The 24,695-nt window shown below is 40.5% G+C and overlaps 1 long non-coding RNA gene across 1 annotated transcript; it reads right to left on the bottom strand.

The window, feature by feature from the left end:
* Positions 1-8,058: 8,058 nt before the first annotated feature.
* Positions 8,059-15,237, bottom strand: 4933433F19Rik (RIKEN cDNA 4933433F19 gene). The gene is made up of 4 exons (NR_045856.1): positions 15,000-15,237; positions 13,959-14,379; positions 8,818-9,087; positions 8,059-8,215 (listed from the first exon to the last, which is right to left on the bottom strand). It is a non-coding gene; the product is annotated as an RIKEN cDNA 4933433F19 gene (long non-coding RNA).
* Positions 15,238-24,695: the final 9,458 nt, after the last annotated feature.

Below are 24,695 nucleotides of genomic sequence, written 5' to 3'. Positions count from 1 at the left end.
ACTCCCTATCAGGTGAGCCATGATGATCATGAATGTGAGTGATAGGAGTGGGTCCTGTTCTGGACCAGCTTGAGTTCTGAAACCAGATATTACTGCTACTGAGTAGTTTATCATTAGCTGCCCAGTGACAATTTGTAGATCTTTGGTGTACTTTCTTATAGCTGTCTTCTTTTCTAGTTTGGCATCCTAGGTCTCTCAGCCCTGAGTTTTTGACTTCAAGGCATATAGACCTTTGCTTAGACTTTTCTTCCTCTTTTCATAGGTTATAAATCATCTCAATGTATGTATTTGGGGCAATTGTAAGACAATGTGAACCTAGAAACTAAAGATATAGAGTTCTTGATTTGAACTAGTTTAAAGTTACACAACTGAAGAGGTATTGGGAAAACAGGAAGTAATCCATAATTCTTGGGAGTTTCCAGAATCTTCACTGACAAGTTTATAGTTTTGTTAATCTTGTTTTCCAAGCTTGATCATTAGATAAGTGGATTGTAGGTTTAATGACGCTGTCAAAACACAACTGAGCTTGTCTTTGCACTTTCTCTTATTCACCCACAGAAACAGGGTTTTTTTTCCCCCCAACCCAGAATAACTGGCACATTGATTATATTTGATGTTTTAAAATTTTTTATTTTCCCTTTCAGTTTTGAGCACGTCTGTGTGAATGACTGATGGAAGTCAAGAAAAGTACCTCAGATCCACTGCAGCTGGAGTTAACAGGCCACTGTGACCCAGCCAACGTGGTTGCTAGGAACTGGACTTGTGTCAACTGTAAGTGCTTGGACTCCTATTTCCTGTCAAGTTGCCTTCCAGCATGGAACACCTACTTTCACTTATATTCTTCTTTTCTCCTTCGACCATGTCTTGCTGTTCTGGAATGTACTTTTCCCCTTTAACTGTTAGCAAAAAGCCCAGGGTTCTTTCTCTGGCTTTCAGCTTTTTTAGCATCCATCCTAGACAGTGTTCCTATATCAAATATCCCTACATGCCACTTTAATCATCCTGCTACCTTTTCTTAACATTCAGCTCTCACCAAAATATGACTCTCATTCCCATTAATCTTCATGCCAACCATGACTTTAGTGTTTTATTAATGCATTCTTTATTTATTAATCATTCCAACAGCTACCATCAAATTTCTGTTCTGAGCATAGCACCAGACTCATGTCACACGTAATAGTTTCTATTTATATTGGAACTATATGCCTATTGCAACAGTAAAATAGTAGCATTCATTTACTATGAATTAAGAAAATATGTACAGCAATTATGTGTTTAAGTTTAAAGATGCAATAGAAAATAGACACTAGATCATTCCATAATTGGATAATAGGGCTCAGTGTGGCTTGGTATGGGAAGAGAGACATCATTAAGGATATCAGTGGCAAGAAGAAACTCTTGAAGAAGAAACAATATCCATTCCAATGAAAAGAAGTGTGAAGAGAATACCATCATGTCTAATAGATAATACAAGAAGAAATGTGAAGGAAGATATACCTTGCTTACATTATGAAGCCACCTAAGAAACACAGATCAAAGCTACTTCATCTCATAATAGTCACTGTTAATATAGGATTGCTATCTATTAAGATCTGTGTTCTGTATTTTCTTATTTAAATCTTCACCCTATTACTAAATTCATAGGTTTATCATCACTTTAAAGATGAGAGTGGATGTACTCAGGGCTTGGGCAGGACAAGTCACAATGCTTGGGCTGAGATGTGAGCATGTTTCTGTTCTCCTTCACTGCCCCTCTTTGTACACATCTCTGATGAGCTTCTAGTGAAATCCCAGGGCTGGGGAGAAATGTGGCAGGTGAAGGCTGAAAGAGACTGGTTAAAGGGTTTATTTTACTGTACAATGGATTGGAGGTTAAGAACTGTAACCAAAAGAAATAGGTAAGAGATAAAATATATAAAAATCATTGGTGGAGGTTCTATGTATGGGCCAAAGAATTATCTCAAATTACTTAGCTAATGGAAATGCCAGGGTTAGGAAATATGCAGGTTAGATTTTGTGGACTTCACACAGACTAGGGTCACCTGGGCAGAGGGAACCTCAATTAAGGAAATTTCTCTGTCATTTGCTCTGTGGTCTGATGTATAGGAACATTTTCTTGATTTGATATGGGAGGTCTAAGCCCACTGACAGATCCCTGTGCAGGGGGACCTGGTCTATATAAGGCAGATGCCTGTACAAGAAGAGCAATAAGCCATAAAACAGAATTCCTCTGTGGTGTCTACTTTAGTCCCTGCTTCCAGGTCACTGCCTTGAGTTCCTGTCCTGACTTCCCTCAGCTGCTACCTGGAAATGTAGGATGAAATAAATCCTTTCCTCTGAAGTTACTTTCAGACAGTTTTTCTCATGGCAACAGAGAAGCAAGTTAGGACAGGATGAAGGATACATAGGTATAAAAAGGTTGCCATACAAGGTAGAGGAATATGGTGGTGGAGTGTCTGCTGAGCCCGAGACCATGATTTTTCTCTGACACTGTATTTATAGAGTTGTGAATCATTTCTTCAGTTTACTGAAGTAAATTTGGATTGAATTTTGAAAGAATTTGTGAAAATGCACAGTAGTCATTTGGAAAAACATGACAGGAGCTTGTGAACAATATCAGATTGGCAACCAGGACACAAGAATGGGGAGCTCCAGAGATCCATGATGGAATAGTCTCCAAAGTGGGGGTTAGCGTTAAGAAATAAATGGACTTGGATGCTAAGCCTTGAGAATTTCATTTTGAAGCTAAAAGAAGGGGAAAAATACTTGTTGGAAACCAATAAACAAACAGCAGATGCTGTGTGTTGGCATTCCATATGGCTTACTGTGGAAGAGTCTGTCATCAGGAAGATTTGGCCTATGAGTTCCTAGGTTGCTTTCCTACATGGTCTTGGCCTTGATCTCCAGAAGTGGTGATGCCATCTTGTCATCTTCTAGGTGCTATGGAATAATTATGTATTCTAAATATGTGAGAGTCTGACTGTACCTTGCCTTGTACTGTCCTGTTCTCTTCTGTGTATAATTTTCATTTACCTAATCTCAGGAGCAGGAGCCATGGGATTGAGCCAACCCGTATAGCTATAGAAGTCTATGCTGAGCACCACGAAGGAATAAAAGCCTTTTTCTAAACTCCTTTGTAGAAAGGAGGATGTGAAGACTCACTTTAGACATGCCTATAGAGAACTATCTCTTGGGCGAGCAAGGAAACACCCAAAAGACATTTTGAAAATACATCAGGAACTTGAGAAAGTGGGTGTATTCCAGATGAAGCTATCTGCAGATGATACCTCGATTAGCTGCTTTCCACACACCTTATTAGAAGCAATCTAAGGGAGGACAGGTATACTCTGGCTCTTGGTTTGAGGTTATGGTCTGCGGTTGCCTGGAAAGCAGGGCAGTAGGAAGGGCTTCACTATGGTGTCAGGAGCATGAGACTGCTTGCTCCCCTCTCAGGGGACTTGAGAGTAGAGAAAGAGAGAGCTGGTGTTCCAGCAGGCCTTCTCCTTTATTGTTTTTGTGAACTCTGGATAGGGGTTATAACACTGTGTTATCCCTATTGAGGTCAAATCTTCCCCTTTAGATAACTGTTTTCTGGGAATACTCACACAGACAGACCCAAGGGAATACATTATTAAGTCCTAGATGTTTTCTAATTCAGACAAATTCATAGTAGAAATGATCATCCAAGTTCCTGAGACCTATGACACTTATAAAATCATCCACTTTGGTGTAGTTCTTTCACAAACCTATGCTATTATAAAGAAGCATATAATTATTTGAATACCTTGCACTATAAGTGGAAGCTGATGGTGGTTTTGAGACTTTAGGGTTTATTTTGAAACATTAAAAAGTAACTTTAGGATTAAGCTTTAAGAATCTTATTTTACTTAATTATAGGCCTAAGATCTTGAGTTTAAGTGCTGTTATAGAGGGCCAAGAGAGCTGGATCACTGGGCGGGAATATTTGCTGGGCAAACATGGAGACCTGAGTTCAGATTGTAGCATCCTTGGAAAAAGCTGAACTTAGCTACACAAAGACCTGTAACCCCAGCATTCTTGGGGGCAGGAAGATCACTGTGATACTTGCTGACTGCCAGCATAACTCTAGAGCTAATGCAGGTTCCTCTTTTAGGGTAATAAGGCAGAGAGTCACAGAGCTGGACACCTAAAGTCCTCCTCTGACCTTTGAATACACATTGGTATGTATATGTACACACACACACACACACACACACACAGAGTTTTATGGCCAGGAATATAGTGCTGAGATACAGAGCTTGCCTAGCATTAACAAGATCTAGGCTCAATACATAAAAAATACCTATAAAAAGGCATATCACTGTAGAGAATTGTAATACTATATATTACATTTTACATATTAAATATAAGGAATGTTTATTTTTTTGGTATGTTTTTCAATGAACAAACAGTAGTTGAATATTTTCTTTGTCATATGCATTCTGGTAATTACTAGGAACAGAAGAAATAACAAGTACTCCCAGCTATCAAGAAGTTGACAGCCTAGAAGGGAGACCAATAAATAAATTATTACAATACACACTTCCAGTGGCGATCAGAAGGCATTATGGCATTGAGAAACCAGGACTGTGTTATGAGGCATAAGTGTGAGGTATACTTTTACCTCCATTTCATATTGTGAGTTTGGACAATGTGTTTAACCTCAGATGATGGGTCTCAGTCTGAGAACATATGGGAAGTAAATCTGCCATGCAAGGGTCTTGTGAGTAGTCTATATATTGCTTTAGCGAGGCTAGTTCAACTCCTATTCACAGCAGATAGGATTCCAGTAATGATTCCTTTTGTGTGGCTGGCAACAATGACAACAGTGAGATGGAGATGATGGGAGAACAGAGAGAAACACAGGAGGGTTGAGCGGGGAGGCCTAAGGAGGATCAGGTGTAGTAGAATTAAGGGCCCAAAGAACCATCTCTAATGACTGTTAACATCAAAAATGGTTACTATAAAATTAAATATAAGTATTGTTTTTTTTTTTTTTACTGTTTCAAACGCACACATCTACAGGGCTATGCATAACCAGCATCTGTGGAGCCTAGGTATCCTTTTCTATGCTCTTCTCTGAATTCTTTGAGGAAGAAAAACATAGGAGGAAATTCTGCCAGCAAGAAGTTTTATTTAGAGTTCTGAAGGCTTCGGCAAGCCTCTCGTTTCCCCCTTCGGGTTTTCTCTTTACTAATGAGAACATGAAGGGGTAGAGTGGGTGAGGATCTTGTTGAGGTCACACCAGTTAGGTAGTGGCAGAGCTAGAATTTGAACATTTGAGCGCTGACTGGATTTCACATTATTTCCACCAAGGCTCTGCCTCGCTAATGAGAAAGCAATGCCTATTAGCATGCTTAAATTGTTATTATCGTAGCGGCATGTCAGATAACTTTATATCCCTATAACATTTTGAACTTTTCAAAATACTTTCACATCTGCTCTCTAATTTGATTCTCACAATAGCCTGTGAGGTATTTATAAAGTAATTTCCTTTGAAAAAAATAAAATAGAGATAATGCTGCTAATTAGGGCAAGCCCCAGCATTTGAAATGAGTGTTTCTAATCGGGCAGATGGAGAAAATGTTCACCATTCTCCAATTGTGACTTCCAGGTCAGAGATGGGGAAAACGTGACAGCTAGCTTTGTGGATGACACCTTACAACATGTCTTGAAATAATCCCAACTGTTGCAATGAATACATGTAAGGTCACACTTGTCTCATGTAACTCTGGTGTGCAGAGAAATCGTTCCCTTTAAATTTTGCCAAGGATGGCCTTTTACTGATATACATGGCTAGTTTGAGAGGGACAGAATTCATTTTAATATAATATTGTATAATACTTAATCAATGCTGAAACCTCAAATCTTTCCCATAAGTATTGCCATATGTTTCTAAAACTCGTCTTGCCTGTTACTTCCTTTTATCCTGCACAGTGAGGACACTAAGAAATAAGGGGGACACATGTGACTTACAGCAAAACATAAGGCTCCAGGCTCCAAGGATTAAGGATCCTTTAGCCTTAATGGCTCATGGATTAATGTTTCCCATCTACTGGGTGCTTTTGGCATTTCACTGTTGGGAGTTGTCCACAGATCTATGATTGGTGTAAATCCTTCTGGATTGTCACTTCGGGCTTGGCTGTTTGTGAAAGGAGACTGCTGGTTTGATCTGCTAACCTGTTGCTTCTCACTTGCAAACTTTATATGCCCCAGTATAGGGGAACACCAGGGCCAAAAAGGGGGAGTGGGTGGGTAGGAGATTGGGGGGGTGGGTATAGGGGACCTTTGGGATAGCATTGAAAATGTAAACGAGGAAAATACCTAATAATAAAAAAAAGAAAAAAGAAAAAAGAAAAAACAACAAAAAAGACAATCAATTCCCTTTTGCTTCCACTAACACCATCCTGGGCAAGCTAAGCAGCAATGGGTGGTAAACTTCAATAGTCGCTCCAGTTCTGCTCTTCTCTTTTTACCCATGACATCTTTCAATTAAAACCTATAAGAACACACTCCAGGTAAATGAATGGAGATCTTACCTCAGTAAGAAGGGTTTGGGGAAGAGAGTCGTAGGATTTTGGCTTTGTGGGACAATTTGGAAGAGAACAAGAAAGAATCAAGGGGAAAAAGGGAAGAATCAAGGGTTCATTGCATGTTGGGTACTCTGAAAAAGTAGGGGCACACAGTACACAGATTACAGTAAGGCTGTAGCAATAAACTGTAAAGCAACAGTCACTTATTTAGCAAGCAAGAGATGTCAAGGGATTTGTATCACATGCTAACCCTGTTTAAACTGTCTGGCCATGCTTTCAGAGTGATCTTAGTTTACATGATATTCTGGGGGAAAAAAACCTGAGCTGACAGGCCATCAGGCATGTTTGTGATGTTTAGTTGTGTCAGGTCAATTCTTTTTACATCACTTTTGAGCCCTTTCAATAGGACATCTAGATTGATGATCTCCATGGATTCTCAGCATGGCCAAAGGAGATCTTGGGAAATTACACTCTCTTATCTTTTCTCAGCATTCCAGGGTACAGTGTTTGCCACCTTGATGAAGGCACTCCTCAGCTGATGTGAGTGGAGGCAAAGACCAGTAAGAAATTAACTGGAGAGTGGAGAAAGAGCCTGCCCCCTTGCTACTTTTCTACTACCCCCAACCCCTGAGCTAATGAGGCTCCTCTTTTGCTCCAGCCTAGACAGAGAGAATTGGCACTCACTTTATTTCTCTTTTGCTCTCCCTCAACTTTAGGGCTGTAAAAAGTGCTCATTTAATGCTCATTTGATCCTTTATAAAAAGGAATCCCTGGTTCTAGACATGAAAAGCAGTTGTTAACTTTTCACTACAATGTGTAAACTCTATCACAGCTTGCAATAAGATAATCAAATTCTCCCCTCCCAAATCCTTTCCAGTATGACCAATAGGAATAATAAAATTTCTCCTACTGTCCCATTTCCCCACAATATTTAGGTCACATGCAGTTAGAAAGGGACCAGTAGTCTATGGTCATTACAACGTGAAGGGTGAGGTATGGAGGTGAGCTGCCTGGGGCCCATTTATGAAGAAAGTTCAGGTAGGAAATGTATCTACCTTTACTGTCCCAGTTTCATATGTATAGTACAGCTGTGACATTAAAATTGCCCCCGTGTGTTCATTGTGATGATCACATAAATGATCCAGCAGCAGCAGACAGAACAAGGTCTTATTTCTAGTTAATAAAAATCAAATAGCTACTTAAGAGTTCTGACTGTCATGTAACTTTATATTTATTTAATATAACTGCTATTAATACTTTTACTTATATACTAAGACTGGTTTTATTAAGCTAAGGAAATATTTCCTGCTCCTATCTGCAGATATATCATAAATATGCATTGCCCCAATATTCTCTCTCAGGAAGAGAATGGCAGATCATGAATGGAAGAAGTATTTCTTCCCCTCATTTCTACAGTTTAATTTTCTGTAGTACCTTTAGCCCTAAAACTCACACATATATGTGATTCAAGCCCATAACTGTGGAGTGAATGAGCAAATAGTTTTTCCATAGTTCCATACTTCTCATTTTATTCAAGAATTTAGCTTGTGAGCTTTTGTGCAAAGCTGCCATTTTGAACACACAGGCATCCACAGGAGACAGATTTACAAGTTCCTTCAAGGTGGTGGCAGGAGGTAGCCAGAAACCAGTCCATTACATGAACCCTGTGCTTTGAAGAACACATAAGAAATGTATAAGTGAGTTTGATTTCATATAAACTGGGAAGTTTATTTATATATCATGTCTGTTTCTTTGTCTTGTATCTTTGATTGGAAGATAAATATTTCTTCATATAAGACAGCAGAACATCTCACTCTCAGATTTTTTTTTTTATCTAGGAGGGAATTGATTTCAATGCTTATTCCACAAAAGGCAATGCTAGATATTAAAGGTGATAAGATCATACAGAGGTCAGGAGTGCTGCAGTTCAACAAGGAAGAAGGATGCTTAGGGCTACCCTAGAGCTGTCCTGCTATACACAGAGCGGAGGGCTCACAGACATCAACTTCATCTCTGGTCTTCAATGGCAGTTCTGTGCTTGCTGCTACAGAGAAGAATACATTTGGGGAATATTTTGTCAATCTTGGATTCAAAGGAGACAGGAAGAGTGACAGAGATATAAAGGACAGATTTCTGGTTCCACTTATGTGGCAGAACATCCTAAGGGACCTTTTAATTATACTACGATAGCACTCAGAGCTTGAATGTACATCACATTGAGCTCAGAGGGGGTTTTAAATGTCATAGTATGACCACAGTGACCTGCATTTCCCAAGCCTGAGGATCCCTTCAGGCCTTCCATACATGTACTGATGCTTTTAAAGTGGAGATACAGTTCAGCAGCATCCAGCATTACAGGGGGTGAATTCCTCTGCATAGTGGCAAAATTTCCCTGAGGATGTTGTGGTTTCCAAGCCTGGGAGCTAGGAGAAATAGAAGCAAATGCCAGCTGTGCTTTCCTGGGTGCAGGATCACAGCATTATCGTGGAAACATAGATCTGAAGCAATTCACAACAGTGGTCTCTGCAGTGGCGACCTGCAGGGAGAACGTATTACAGCCTGTGTTTACAGTTAGGTTTTAGCTCATTTAAAAATTTATACAGACATAAATACACACGTATTACTGTTCTTACTCAAAAGAGTGACAAGGCCTGGGGTTTGCCAAAAATCATTACTTTAGGGTTGGAAAGGCTCTTCAAGGTATTCCATCTTGTTCTATTCTACATAGCCCAGGGGCTTTCTAGGGGTTCATTGCTGTGTATAAAACTTCTCAAAACTCTGTGACTTGAAGCAAAAACCTTTGTCTTTGTACACAGCACACAGGACTATGTTCTGAGGTCTAAGTGCCTCGAGTTACCTCAGAGGGAATTTTTTTTTCTTTCACTTGTAGCTAGCTAATGACTTTCACATAGCCTTGCCCATGCATCTGATACTGGGATGGTGACTACCTGAAGTGATGCAGATAATTACTTCCTGATGATTATCTAGCAGGCTGGTCAGGGCTATAAGACAACAAGGGCTTTGAAAGCCACGGCTCAGGTGTAGTATAACATTGTCTATAATATTCTATTATTTCTATTTATTTTCTGTTCTGTTCTGTTCTGTTCTGTTCCGTCCCATCCTATTTCATCCTATGCTATTCTACTTTTTTCTTTTTCTTTTTCTTTTTTTTTTCTTTTTTCAAGTCAGTCACAACCATTCCATGTTCTACAACATGGAAAGGATCAAGAATCTATTCTTTGGTGGGAGAAGATGCATAGTCCTATGGCAAAGTATGTGTTTATATGAAGGGGATTGACGGTTGTCTTTGCATCAAGACAATGCTAATGACATTTCTGTCAAGTAAACGAATGGGTTTGAATGATACCTTGTTCCCCACTTAATGTTCTTTCCTCTTGTGTGCGCCCGACTGGCCAGCAAGAACGACGCTGCAACAGGATCCTTCTGCACACGTTTATTGGGAGAGCTTGATTGCAGAGTCAAAGAGACCCCAAGCCCAGAACTGGTGCTGCTTATATAAGCCTAGGAGAGGCGTGTCTCACATCCGGATTGGTTATGCATGGATTTTGCGTACCACCTCATTTGCATGCCTACATCTGATTGGTTAACTTCTCTCTCATCTGATTGGTCAACTTGTCTCTCATCTGATTGGTTAACTTGTCTCTCATCTGATTGATTAACTTGTCTCTCATCTGATTGGTTAACTTATCTCTCATCTGGTTAATTCTCAAAACCTCATCTTGGCAAGAAAACTTTACTGCCTATGTATGCTTGGTGGCCAGCGTTAGCCAGCGCCACCCTGCAATGGCACATGTGGCTTCTCACACTTTCCAACTTAATAAAATGGGTTTCCATCTTTGGCTTCACCATCTACAATAGGGAACCCTGTCTTCAGTTGCAGCTTACCTAATCTTTTAAAGCCAATGAACTAAATTAAATACATTATTTTACAGCACTGGAATCTGGTTTGTCTGTGAAATATTGAAAATACTTCCAAGTTCCACAATAGATTGGACAGCATGTTTTCCTGCAAGCAGTGTTTCTGCAATGCATTCACTTCACATTTCTTCTTCTTCTATGTACTACATACAAGTCATATATTCTTGAAGATGAGAACACTATGGGAATATCTTCCTATGCCCTGACAAGTCCTAGAGGTTAGAAATGGCTGTAATCCAGTGTGCTTTCTTATGGTGTCTCCTATAGAATATTTCATGCTAATAAAGACATTGCCATTTTTGAAGGGCTAGGCAGGCATTCTGAGTTGTCCTGTGGAAGTTCCGCGGTTCCAGTAGTTGCTTTCATTCTTTGATTTTATAGGTAAAGGTTTAGTTGTGGGTGGCATGTCCTAGTCCACAGGCTATGTCAATGAATGACCTCTTGTAATACCTGGAGCCCAAGGCTCCATCAGCTTATAAACCTGTATTTTTACTGCTTTATTTGAAGGCAGATTGAGTTCATGTGCTTGGATTCTACCTTACAACCCTTACTTAGATGTCAGCCATAACCAAACACAGCACAGTAGATACAGGGTTCAGAGGAGTTTTTGTTTGGGAATCAAATCTGTGATATTTATTTAGTGCGTGGTAGATAAGCATTTATAAAGGGAGGGAAAAGAGAAGAGAATCAAGATTGGATTTGGTTTATGTGGTAATTCTCAATGAAAGTTTAAACTTTCTTGATATAAATGCCTTCACAGGCATATGCACAAACTTGGGTACATGTATAAATGAAGGTAGTCTTCATTGTGGCTCATGTTTGAAAAGAGATTAGAACTCAGGAGACAAAATTTATAGATTGAGGTAACTTCACTGAGTCATCCTGATGGTTGGTTGGTGAAATTAAGTTTAGATTTGGTATTTCCAATTTTCACAGGAATTGTGTATGTGGCAGAAAATATAGAAAAAGGTTTTGAGTCAAAAGGAACTTTCCTCATTTCTTCTGCCCATTATGTGCTATTTCCATATTAATAGGTGGATTGCTTTTCTTTGTTATATATGTAAAAGTTTTTCTCCGTATGTATGCACATACAATGATGATTATATGATTTGCTGAATAAGGCATACCATTTATCTTATACCTCAGTGTATCTTAGCTGTCTATGTTCCCAGCCCAGGCTTCTATTTTCATATTTTTAACATGAAAATAATGGGATCCCATATAGATAACATATATATATATATATATATATATATATATAGTAATCAATAACCTATTGATAGCACTCTTAAGCAGAGAAAAGGACGAAACCTCACAACAATTCAAATTAGCCACAGAACCGAGAACAAAAGAAAAATGGAATTAAATTTCCATGAAGGAGGTTAAAATTCAGCGTTGTGTTGTTCACATTTGCACTATAGAAGAAAGTTCCTAGCAGGGGTTATTGATTTGAATATGCAACTGCTCATATTTGAAGATAAGAGAAAGCTTTTCACAAGCCCAAATTCTTTAACACAGCAGATATTTATTTTTCAAATACTTGTCAGGAAATTATTTGAACCCAGTAATAATTGCTTTTTATTTTTGGTTTTACCTTCCTTCTAGGAAAGAATCGATTCTGGCTTTTCAGAATGAACACTGATCTTCTGCAACTGTTATAGTCTTCTCTATACTTTATGTACTTGTGCACATAATGCACTTATGCATGTTTGTCATACTCGCCTCATCAAACCTCACATTTCTAAAGGACAATATCGTTGGATTCAGCCTTGCATTCTAGGCTGAACAATACTTTGATTTTAGCAAAACAGCAGACATTAGTTCAAATAAAGGACCAGTGCATAATGTCATACACTTGGCATCCTTGTACTTAGGGAGGAGGACTGAAAGTTCAAAGCCAGCCTGGGTTACAACGTGAGATAATGCCTCACAAAAAAATGAATAAATCCCTAGATACAATTAATAAGAAGCAAAGTAACCAATCACAAAATTGAATAGATTAAATAAAGGAACTGGGAACAATTGACTATGTAATGATGCAGCATAGGAGAGCTATCAGAGTTCATGTTTACAAAATTAGGCAGGTCTGTCTCTGTGATTTAATCTAAACCTTAGTCGGCTTTTTATGGGACAGGAGCTGAGCTTCCAAGATACACCATCTTGGTATTTATAATTCCTTTTCAACCCTGTGTTGATTTGTGGATTAGTGGCTTTTAAATTATCAGCCTTAATAGAGGTACGAGGAACCAACGAGGGCTCGTCTCATCTTCTGTCTGTCATCCTTACAGCACAGGGGTGTGCTGACCTGACGGCTTCTGTGGCTCTAGTTCTTCATTTGAGTCCTTTCTTTCAGACCTACAAGGCTGAAATCAGTCAGCGTGAAATCAGTATTCACAATGTGTGGAATGAGTGTAGGCTGGAGCTGTCTGAGGTTTCTGGGATGATCATCTTCCCTGCTGAATGCACACAGAGGACTCCCTTGCTGTAACTCACTCTTGACCCTGCAAAGGCCTCTCTCTGACCATGCATCCATCACCCAGCCCTTTTAGCTGTGAACTAACATTTTTATTCCTCAGGGTAGGGCTGGGACCTCAGGAACCATGTTTGTTTATCCTATATCATTCTGCTTATGCCTTATGTCTGTTGACAAATTAATTTACCTTGTTTCTCAGTGTCTGGTTTTGGTAAGGTCAGGGGACTCCCCAAGCTATATATCTGTTCTTCCACCTTGGGGTCCTTTGCTTTCTGACTAAGGAAGATTCCAGAAAAAAAAAAAAAAAGACCTTCACCTTGTTTGGTGTACAAGGTGACTTGTCGCCACAAGTCTGACTAAAGAAGACAAAAGAGTCTGCTTTACTGTGAATTTCTCCTATGCCATTTAACTTTGAGGCCAATAAATGTCCCTGGTGTCCAAACACAGAGATGGATAACACTCAGGTTTAGCTGTAACCTGCAAGCTGTTGGGGGCAAAGAGCAGAGGAAATTCAATTCCAGGCTCCAGATTTTCTGATCAGACTTGACATGTGTGCCTGGACAATAGGATTTGTGACCTACACGGAATAAATATAATCCTAGTACCAATTAACATGTATGAATAGCGGTGCTCTGAGTACTGGCTTCAGACTTCGGACTCTGCACACACAGGAAGTGAGAGAGTCTACCCTGGGATGAGGACTCTGAATATTAGTTCCTCATTCCTTTCTGGCATACTAACTCATGCCCAACTCCAGATTCATTAGTTAAAGATTGAGAATAAAATTGGAACCTCTTTCATAACATTGTCCTATGAAACAAGAGCATAGCCTGGTAAGCACTTAGCTTTGGTTTTTGGTATGTAATTTATGTAAGGTGATAATAGTGGCAGTAATAAAAGCAATATAATGATTTCGTGCCTAGTAATGATTACAAATGATATTTTTATCTATTTTTCATTCTTACAGTAAAGATATTCAAAACAAACATACTTACAATTATTATTGGAAATAGCAAGAAGACAGGTGAGAATGGTCACTCCAGATAGGCGATTGTTTTCCTAAAGATGTCGACAGACACCAAGTCTTTCTCAGTTCACGCAGTGCCATTGTCATTTCAGAGTAAAGGAATGCAGAGCATAGTGTGCTTTGTTTGTATCACTGTGACACATGGTTTTCCTGTCTACTCATATCAGCCATAGGTCAGAGTTTAAATCAGTTCACATGAGAGAGCCTTGTGTTCAACTATGAGTAAAGCTACTCCCAGAAACCAGGGTGGGCACTGTGGGTGACAGTGTTTTGAAACTCAGTTCTGGAGTTTTTGAGGACATGGGACAACTTGAAAAATGTCAGTGTCACTTTAGGCTTGCTGCAAATCAACCACAAGATCTTGAAACTCGTGCTTCTCCATCTTCTTCCTGTATTAAAGCAGACATAAACCACAGAGTTTTACATATGTTGGACTTGTATATATTAAGCATTATTCACAAGTTGCATCTCTTTACGCTCAGCCTTAATTTAGGAAAATCTGTAGCTAACTTGTGGTATTGTCAGCCAAAGAGATAGCGAATTTGTAAGAGCACAAGCATTAGGAATGAGGATTTGCTAGTGGAAAGAAGGAAAGGAAGAAAGAAAGAAAGAAAGAAAGAAAGAAAGAAAGAAAGAAAGAAAGAAAGAAAGAAAGAAAGAAAGAAGGAAGGAAGGAAGGAAGGAAGGAAGGAAGGAAGGAAGGAAGGAAGGAAGGAAGGAAAGGAAGGAAGGAAGGAAGAAGGAAGGAAGGAAGAGAAGGAAGGAAGGAAGAAAGAAAGAAAGAACTTAAGTGTTTTACATGGTAAAAATTGTGCTAAATCCTTCATAGTCTTGAACAAATTTACGCTTCAACAGAAATCTCTGATGTGATGTAAAAGAGTCAAAGTTGAATAAGCAACAACGGCCATTTTAATTCTGAGAAAAAAAAGTATGAGCACCTCCCATATACTGGAAAGAATTGAGCACATTGTCATAAACAGTAGGCAAATATCTGCCTCTTGGTGCTTACCTTCTAGCAATGGGGCACAGGAAAATAGAAGCAAGTAGCCTGTGGTGAGCTGGCTACAACAAGGGCTAGACAAAAGTCACAGCAGGAAGAAGTATTAGACATCAAGGGAAAGCTGCAGGTTTAAGTGTGTGGCCATAGCCATCTGACTAAGAAGTTGACATTTGAATCCGATCTATAGAAACTAAACACACATATCTATAGGAAGAGATGGTAGGAGTGGATGACCAGCGCAGTGCCCAAGCTGAGAACATGTCCTCTGTATGAAGAAGGCCTTCAGGACAATAGTGACATCAGAGAGCTGTCACACTCAGTTACATCAGAGGGGCTAGGGAGTGTAGTCAGTGGTCAGGGCACTCTCCAGACATAAGCTTCTTTCTTAATCTAAATGCCAGAGGAGAGAAATGATCTGACTTTCTTCTGCATTGAAATGCTTTTTAAAATCTTGGAGTAAGTCTCATATTAGAAAACTCTTTTCTAGTAGCTGAGTGTCACCGTAGGCCAGTCACCTGCCTCTATGATTGTGCCTTATATAACCATGGCACACTTGCCCAAACCAAGATTTAATCTTTTACATCACCCTCCCCAAGACAACAGTGCTTCCCCTTGTCTCCAGAGGCTGTGTACTAAGACCAAGACTTACAACCACGGACAGTGCGGAACTGCATCATGTATTCCTGTCCAACCTTATTAAGCAATTTCATGCAGTGTGGTCATAACTTTTGTAGGGTGAAGTCTGTGACAGTTTTTATCTGGGATGTCATTTGTTAACTTGTATGTAAAAGGCTTGGACCCCAGTGTGTGGTAATATTAGAGAGCAGTGGGAACCTTTCAGATGTTACCTGCTGGTGAATTTTCAGGTCATTGAGAAAGTGCTTTTGGAAGGTAAGTTTGGGGTGCTGATCTTTTTTTTTCTCTTTTACTTCCTGGGAATCTTGAGGTGAGCAGATTTGCTGCTATGTGCATCTCACAAGCCACTGTGCATGACATATGCCATTGCCTTACCAGAGGTAAAACATGGACCCAGTTCATGGACTGAAAACTCTGAAACTGTGAGTCAAAGCAAACCTTTATTCTATTTAGTTTTACTACTCCAGGCATTTTATTATTGTAATAGAAAACAAGCCCAAACTTTTCTTTCTTTACAACCTTGTGGATAGAAGCTTCTTTCTTAATCTAAATGGCAGCATATGATATTTTCCATTTCTTTTTAAGCCTGAAAATATTCACCTTTTCTTTGAAAGAATGACATAGCTTCATTTGGATATGTCTGAGTCACCAGCACCATCATTCTTGCATGCTGGAGACGTAATTAAATAAAACAGGAATTATTTGAACTCAAGCGCTGTGAGATCAAATGGATGACCTAATAACCTAGACGGCTACTACGAACTGACTGACAGGCTGGTAGCAAATACAACATAGATAAACTGGACAACAAAATTTTTTACATCTTCTGTAGGATGGAACAGTTACAGCTCAAGATTTTGTTAAGCTACTCTGAATAGGGCACAGCTTACAATTATATTACAATTATGTCTTTGTGGACTATTTAGCTTTATAGTTTTGGTTCCTGACTGGCCATGAACAATGACAACCATGGAGAGAAAAGCTACAGACAAGGGAGGATTTTGTTACAGTGACTCTCTAGCCTTTACCCAGTTTTTCCTGAATGTTACTCTTCTGTCCCAGGATACCACATTGTATATATTTCTGTCTCTTCAGCCTTTTTGGCTCTTCAGTTATTTATTTACTTTTATGACATTCAGAGTTTTGAGGGCTACTGATTCCATTGTAGGATGTCTTTTAATTTGTTTTTGCTTGTTGTTTTCTTATTATTGGACCAGGCTAATGGTGTTTGTGCAGAATCCCATAGAGGCAGGCTGCCTTTTTTCATTACAGTCAGTTACATGGTTCACACGACATCACTCATCACTGGTAATGGGCGTTTCATTGGTTGGTTGGATTGGTCGCTGCCTGGTTCTCCACTAAAAGGTACAATCTGTCTCTGTACTCGGTTTTTTTTTTTAGAAGAGGGTTGGTGAGTCCAGTCCATACCCAAAGAGAAGTTGAATTACTTGGCATTTTTAAACCTATTCTTTTGGGCAGATTTTTGTGACTGGGCTGTTCAGAAATTTGAGAGGGAGATCAGCTAGTAAGTATTGCACAAGTATGGAAAGAGATAGCAAAGGCCATTGCAGCGTTGCAGGAAGGGGACGAGGCATAGCTGGATCCTCTGAGGTGTTCAGCAGGGTTGTTTCCTCTTGCTCAGCAGGCAGACAGTCTGCCAACAGCAATAGGATGAGAACACTAGTACTTATCACTATCTTTATGGGCTTTTATTGGATTATTTCATTATCTCTCTTTGACTGTGACAACATTCTTTCCTTCTACTTAAACAACCACTTTTATTACCATTGACAAAATTATTCAGTTGCAAATGCCCTAAGGCATTCAGTCAAGGTGTCTAAACACTGGTCAGAGTGTTCTGAAACAACCTTGAGCCAAGGCACTGCTGATTTGGAGACCCTTAACCATGTTGGAAGAGCTGATGTCACAGCTTAAAAACAAAGGAAGCAGAGATCACTATCTCTCTGCTCACTGATACAACTTCCAGATTAGCCACTGTTCTACTGACACGACAAAATCATGACAGCAAGCAGCTTCAAAGGGAGGAAGGTGGGGCTGGAGAGATGATGTGTAGTTTTTCCGGAGGACCCAAGTTTGAGACCCATCATCTACATGGCAGCCCGCATCTATCTGTAACTCCATTTCTAGGGAATCCAATTCTGTCTCCATCAAACTGACCAATGCTAGCAGCACTCATACACATAAAATAAAAATACATGTTTTTCTAAAGAAATGTAAGTTTTGGCTCATGATTTCTGAAGGTTCAGTCCATGGCTGCTTGGCCCTGTAGGTAGAAAATGAGGTGGATGAAAGGCTCAGAGAAAAACAGGAAGACACTAGCATCCAAATATCTTCGTTCAGGATGCCGATGGTAAGCCAACTTCTTTTAACAAGGCCTCCCCTCCAGAAACTTCTGTCCAATAGCAGCACAGGCAGGGACAAAGCTTCAGCACGGGGCCACTGGAGATATTCCATGTCTCAGCTACAGCCCTTTTCATCTGGGACTTTTGCTTTCCTTACCTTCCTCCTCCGTTGGAGCTCTGTAGCTGCCTGAGTCCTGGTACAAGCTTGCGATGTTTTCAGCTAACCACACACATGCTCTGGTGGTTACCTACCTGCAGAAATGTCATTTTACGGTGTCTATAATAACACTCAAACTCTTCATTATGATGAACGGAGCCTCCTAGAGTCTGCTGCTGCTTATCTTTGTCCGCAGATCACAACCTCCCACACACTCAGTTTCTCTTAACTCAATGCCTTTGCACTGCAGCCATTTGTCTGACATTCTGTTACACCATTTCTAGTTTGCTTGTCTTGTTGTTGTTTTGTAGGGCTGATTTCCCACTTTGACTTTTTTTTTCTTAAAATATTGCCTTTGCAGAGCAAACATCCTCTCTACCAGCCCCAAAGCTGGAAAGTTCCAGTGTTAGCTGACCCGGCAAGCCCTTCCCACCAGCCACTTGTCAGCATGGGACCCTTGGTCACTTTTCTTCGGGAATGTTGTGCATTTTGAGACCATTATTGCTCATTTTGTCATCACCTAGATTGTTTTCTGGCTTCTTGGGGGACATTTATTTGCACTTAACAAACTCCTGTACCCTCAGCAGTTGAATAGTAACAATGCTTCAAAGTAATTGACCAGCAAGTGTTTGGGAAAGAAGGGAATGAGGGTTCCAAGAATCTTGAGAAATCTGATTGTGAATATTTAGCTTTACTTTATGAAAATGGAACAGGCTGGACATATTCTGGAAAAAAATAAATGGCAGAAAATCCTTTTCATTTGCAGATTCAAGGTACATGGATTTTAGTTTTGTTGGTTTTGTATGTGCCTGTGTGCATATGCTTGTGTGTGTGTGTGATGTGTGTGTGTGTGTGTGTGTAGTATATGTATGTGTGTGTGGTGTGTGTATGTGTGTGTGTATGGTGTGTGTGGTGTGTGTGTAGTGTGTGTATGTGTATGTGCATGTGTGTGTGGTGTATGTGTGTGTGTGTATGTGTGTGTGTAGTGTATGTATGTGTATGTGTGGTGTGTGTGTGTGTATGTGTGTGTGTGTGTTTGTTGGGGGATAGCTGGAGGTTGATCTAAGTGTTGATGCAGCATATTTAATTGCTCTCCCACTAAGCTGCACTCATCCTTCAAAGGGCATGCTCGAGCCAGGTTAGAAGAAGTAACCAGAAAGTGCTGATATAAGATGGTGAAAAAAGAAAGCAGGAAAATAAGTTGGAAGAAGCATGAACGGAGAGAGTAAATGTTTCCTGCTATGCAGCTGTTAAGCACACCCAACCCCCAGGAGATACAGTTCCCTGGAGTGGCTCCTGTCACATATCTGTACCAAGAGAATCCTGTGTTGGTTTATGTGCTGTTCCCAGCGGGACCCTCCAGAAGCGAAGAAAGGAGGACAGGAGAGGACTTTGGAAGCCAATTATCTTTAAAAGTTCATTTATACACTTCCATTCCAGTCTCTTGAGAGCAATGGCAGAACGCTCTAATGGCTGTTCGTTTAAATTTGGAAACCTAGTAGGAATATGGGCATCATTAGTTGAATTATAGGAAAATACGATGCACATATTAACATTGGAAAGGCACAGGTGTATATGCACTCATGTATACTCATGTATTTGTCCAACTAACATCACTTCATTCATTCTAGAGGCATGATCTTTGGTAACAAGTTTCTCACAGTGTCTGTTTATTTAGAGTCCTTGGCCTTTGGATACAGATCACATTTTTAGAAATGTGAACATGGAGTTGATGTCCAGATATAATTCTTAGATATAATATCTGGGTCTCAAATCCATTTAAGCTTGACAAGAGGCAAAGACGTTCTGGGTTCAGAGGCAGGAGGAACACTGATGGTGTCTTTGTAGTCAGAGTGGGCAAGGAAAGAAGCCACAGCCTGGCTCAATTCAGATGTCACCAGAAGTAAACCACTAGACACATGTATGTCATAGCACAGGAAGATTTTTTTGAAAAAAGACACAACAAGCAGTGGAAGTATAGACAAGCTCAGATTTATACTAGGTCCATTGATTTTTCTGCTTATTTCTTCTCCATTCCATCCCTCCCTCTTCTCTTTCTATTTCTTTCATTCCCTTTCATTCCCTTTTCCCGCCTTCGTCCCTCTTTTTTTTTTTTTCTATTTAAAATTCACTTCTTTTCTCTTGTGGAAGGTCCTTAAACAACTCAGTATTTTCTAGAAAGGCATGACCAGAGGAATATCAATAGATAAGGAGGTGGCATAGATAAAGCACAGGTGGATGGCCGTGCTCTCACATGCATTTGCATAGTTGGTTCACACAGTATGGAGACCCAGATATCTGACAACAAACTGAGTACAAACTGGAGACCTGTGAGTATAGTAGCAAGGCTCAGTGTAATCCTGAAGGTTTTATAACCTGGACAACTCTTATCCAGAGGCCAAACATCACTTGGAGTCCTAAGGTCGGAAAAGTCCCAGTTCTGATGCCAATGAAGAGTTCTCCAGCTCCTGGAGAGAGACACCAGTTCACCTTTGGTGTTCCTGTTCTGTCCAGGCCTTCTGGACCTCATTGAGGGCAGGTCTTTCCTTCTCAGTTTACTTCAACTGCACAGAGATCTCAAAACAAAACAAAACAAAACAAAACAAAAACAAAAACAAAAAAACCCCATAGCCATGCCACATAATGCATATACAGTTCTCTAATTCCATCAAGTTGTCACCTAAATTAACCATCACCTCCTCTGGTTTTTATTTACAGATTGGCTTTGTAGATTGATGCTATTTTACAGCATGCTGCCTTTGCCCATTTCTTCTGCAGAATCAAGTCCAGATCAAATAGCAGGGTAACTGTTCCAGCTTTCTTCATGCTCTTTAGTGAAAAATATACTCTTGGTTTATTGTATTGTATTGTATTGTATTGTATTGTATTGTATTGTATTGTATTGTATTGTATTGTATTGTATTGTATTGTAATAGATTATATGCTGTTTCCTTCTGACTCAGTTTCTTCTAACTTTATGGCACTTCACATGAAGGTATTAAAAACTGGAGAAGACATTATTCTCAAGACCAAAGTGTTAGGAATGGGGGGTGGGGATAGCGCTTTGGGAATGAGGCCATAGAAGTCAGTTACTGCTTGTTACCATTGGGTTCTATTATGGTGAGGCTAGGAATGAGAGAATGAATTGTTACCCAAAGTTGAAATCCTTATATGTCTTACCTAGTATTTCCTGTCTTTTCAAAACATCCTAGCACCTTCATCCTGGTGTATTCTTCAAGTATTTGCCTTCCCTTCTGTGAGCCAAAGAGCTGACAAGCCAGCCGGAAAGGTCTCGTGGGACTGAGAAACTGTCTAGTGTTCCTCCAGCTAATCAAGTCCCTTAGTTCTGCTGAGGACAGCAGGTTAGCTGTGCAAGGCTGGGCACTGTGTCACGGGTGGGAACACCTGCAGAAAAGGAAATCTAATCTGTAGGCATAGTTTTTCTTTCCTCAAACTACCACATTTACCAGGGAAATCAGATCTGGCAGCTCAAGTGACTGAGACTAGCATACTGTGTGCTTTCTGCTTCCTACAAATCACAACTGACTTGGGAGGAGAGAGGGCAGCAGAAGAGGGGAACATCAGAGAAGAGCCAAAGACAGGGGACCGAATGGCCCCTGAGTTTCCTGTTTCCCATCCTTTCATGTAGAGAGGACCATTTAAATGAGTTAGATACACTAATAGAGTTGCATTACCAGCCTAATAGCCACCCTGGACTGTGACGTGCCTTTGGTAGAAGCCTACCTGCTTGTCCAGCCTCATGTTTCTGAAGCACAGAGAAACACATGTGATTGCACAAACTATCAGATCCTTTCCTCTCATCGGGTTAGATGCCAGGGGACCTCGTTAGCACGCACATTTTGTGAAGTAATGTGGACCATTTGAGGGTTACTTTCCATTCTCAAGTTGTTGTCCCAGTGCCAGGGATCTGTCATGCTAATTTCTATCAGCCCAAGACCCAGGCTGCTGCCCTAAGATGTGGCTGGAACAAGTCATCAGCAGGAGAAACTAATGGCACCAGATATTGCTAACAGATGTGGACTCAGGCTGTGGTTAGTCTGTTTAGGAGTAACTCAAAACCACAACAATCTGAAACAGAAGTAGATCACTCTTGGGGAAAATTCCAAGGAGGAAGGCTTTGTCTCCAGTCATTAAGAGCAGTAGATATGTAGATATTCAATACTGGCTCTGTCCCAAAGGCTCTCCTTTGTCCCTAAGTTCAGTTGGATTCAGAAGGTAATTAGCACTTTGCTCTATTCAAGAGTCAGTGGCTCATAAGATTCCATGCTTGTAAGAAGGCTGATGTCTTCACATTGCAGCTGTGGCTGTGAGGAGGTACCATGCTCTTCTGTGTCTAGAAGGTACAGGGTTGCATCACCTTCTCCAAGGTAACCTGCTCATTGCTCACTTGATATATGGACAGTATGTCAGGGCTGGAACCAGTGTGGCTCAAATGAAACATAACAGAGGCACTACCCCCTTACTCAGTTGAGACAATTGAGATTTTAATAGGGTGATCTCAAGATAAAAATGGATGCCAAAATATCCCACGGAGAGCCAATTATGAAAGTGTTCAGTTAGGATGGGCTTAGCCCATTGTCTTTCATAGCAATTGGGGCCCTGATCCTGTCATCATCATTCTGAGGACAGAGGAAGCTCCTCCAAGGTGCCTGCCTCACCAAAGCAGGAGAGTTCGCTGTGGCAGCTGAATCAAAGCTCGAGGTGAGAACAAATGCTCCAAAGATCAATTGTAGCAACTAAGCTCTGTTCTGAAGACAGCCTTCTAATTAAGTGAGCATTAGTCGCTGCTCCACCTCATACCTATCCAGCTCCCAGCTGGCTGGGAGCTAGTCAGTCTATCAGTGCTCTGGTCCCAGAAGAGCAGAAGATGCAAGGTTAGTGTTTGAGTGTCTCAGCAGCCTTAGGTGGTAGGAGCACCATCTTTTGGGCAGACTCTGGAGGTGAGGCCATAGGCAAGATCCCCCTGTACCCTGTAGATTTTCACTTTTGACCTCAATCTCATATCATAGAGATTATCATAGCTCACTTTTCATACTGGTGGGAAGAAAACAACCTGGTTTTTGTGTGTGTGTTTGTTTGTTTGGTTGGTTGGTTGGTTTTGCTCATCTGTTGCTCCACTGATGCCTGTGGCTTCACTATTACTGTTGGGACAAAGGTTTGGTTCCCTTTTTGTTGCATCTTATGATCATACCTCACTTACATCAAAGGTCCAAACTACTTCCAACTTCCTTGTAAATTGTGAATAATCTGCAAGCACCACTGGGTGGGATCTCTGCCAACAGTAATAATGAAGCCACAGGCATCAGCGGAGCAACAGATGAGCAAAACCAACCAACCAACCAACCAACCAACCAACCAACCAACCAACCAACCAAACAAACAAACAAACAAACAAACAAAAACCAGGTTGTTTTCTTCCCACCAGTATGAAAAGTGAGCTATGATATTCTTATTAACAGATGTTTGTAAGAGGGATATGGTGCCATCCAAGAATCTTTGGGTTTTGGCAGGAAACAGACACATCATTTACTTAGCCATTGTTGCTCTTGTGGTAGGAAGCATCGTTTGAACTGTCTTAAAGAGACAATTGAAGTTTTAAAGAAGAAAGTTCAAAATATCCCAGCTATAACAGAATTGGGCTATAACCCAGGCAAACTGACTCCACAATCAGTGCTCCTTATATGTTAGGTTATGAAAAGTCTCCACCCAAAAGCACAAGTGTCATGGTGAAGGCTTGATCCGCAACATGTGCAATCGTTGAGAGATGATTGGTTGATCAGGGCTCTGATCTAATCCTTGGACTCATCCAGTAACAAATTTAAGTTACTGTATGACATGGTTAGGAGGTGGAAGAAATAGAACAGGTAGCCTTGTTAGCGGTAGGTCCCTGGAAGGGTTTGGGGTTGGGGGCGGTGGGGGGAGGAGGGATTGTCTTGGAATGGTGTCCACTGGCTCTGCTGCAACCTCATTTACTCTTTGCTTCCTGGCGACTGTGAAGTGAGCAGCCTTCTCTTCCCTTGCCTCAGACACAGCAGTGGAAACAGCCAACCACAAAATCATGAAACTCCTTAAGGATCTGACACAATAAGCCCACAAAGGATTTCTACTTGAAGTTATTTTCCTTGAGTGTTTTGTCAGAGCAGCAAAAAACTAGATAAGCCCAGCATTCGTTAGAAATTCAGGGTCCTTTAAAACCACTCTGATGGGTCTGAGTTCTCTTATCCCACATCCCCCAGCTCAAGCCAGAAAGCTATTAGGTATGATTCCTTCTCTAAATGGCAGCCCTTCGAGATGACAATAGTTAATGCTTTGGATCAAATGTGGTTTGCCCACGGGCCTTTAGTTTGACTTCACATACTGGAAATATTTCCATAGGTTTCATCCCTATGGCAGCCCTGAATTTCTGTTATAAAAATAGCATGCCAGATTCAGGAGACTGCACTTGATGAGAATCTGCCCTTGAGGAACTTTTATGTCTTCAACTGCTGAGTCTGGAGAGGCTGAGCCTTGGGACACTTATAAATTCCC

Source organism: Mus musculus, chromosome 8 (genome assembly GCF_000001635.26).
Source record: "Mus musculus strain C57BL/6J chromosome 8, GRCm38.p6 C57BL/6J".
In the NCBI taxonomy this organism is placed as follows: Eukaryota; Metazoa; Chordata; class Mammalia; order Rodentia; family Muridae; genus Mus; species Mus musculus.
This window is presented reverse-complemented; position numbering and strand designations above follow the sequence as displayed.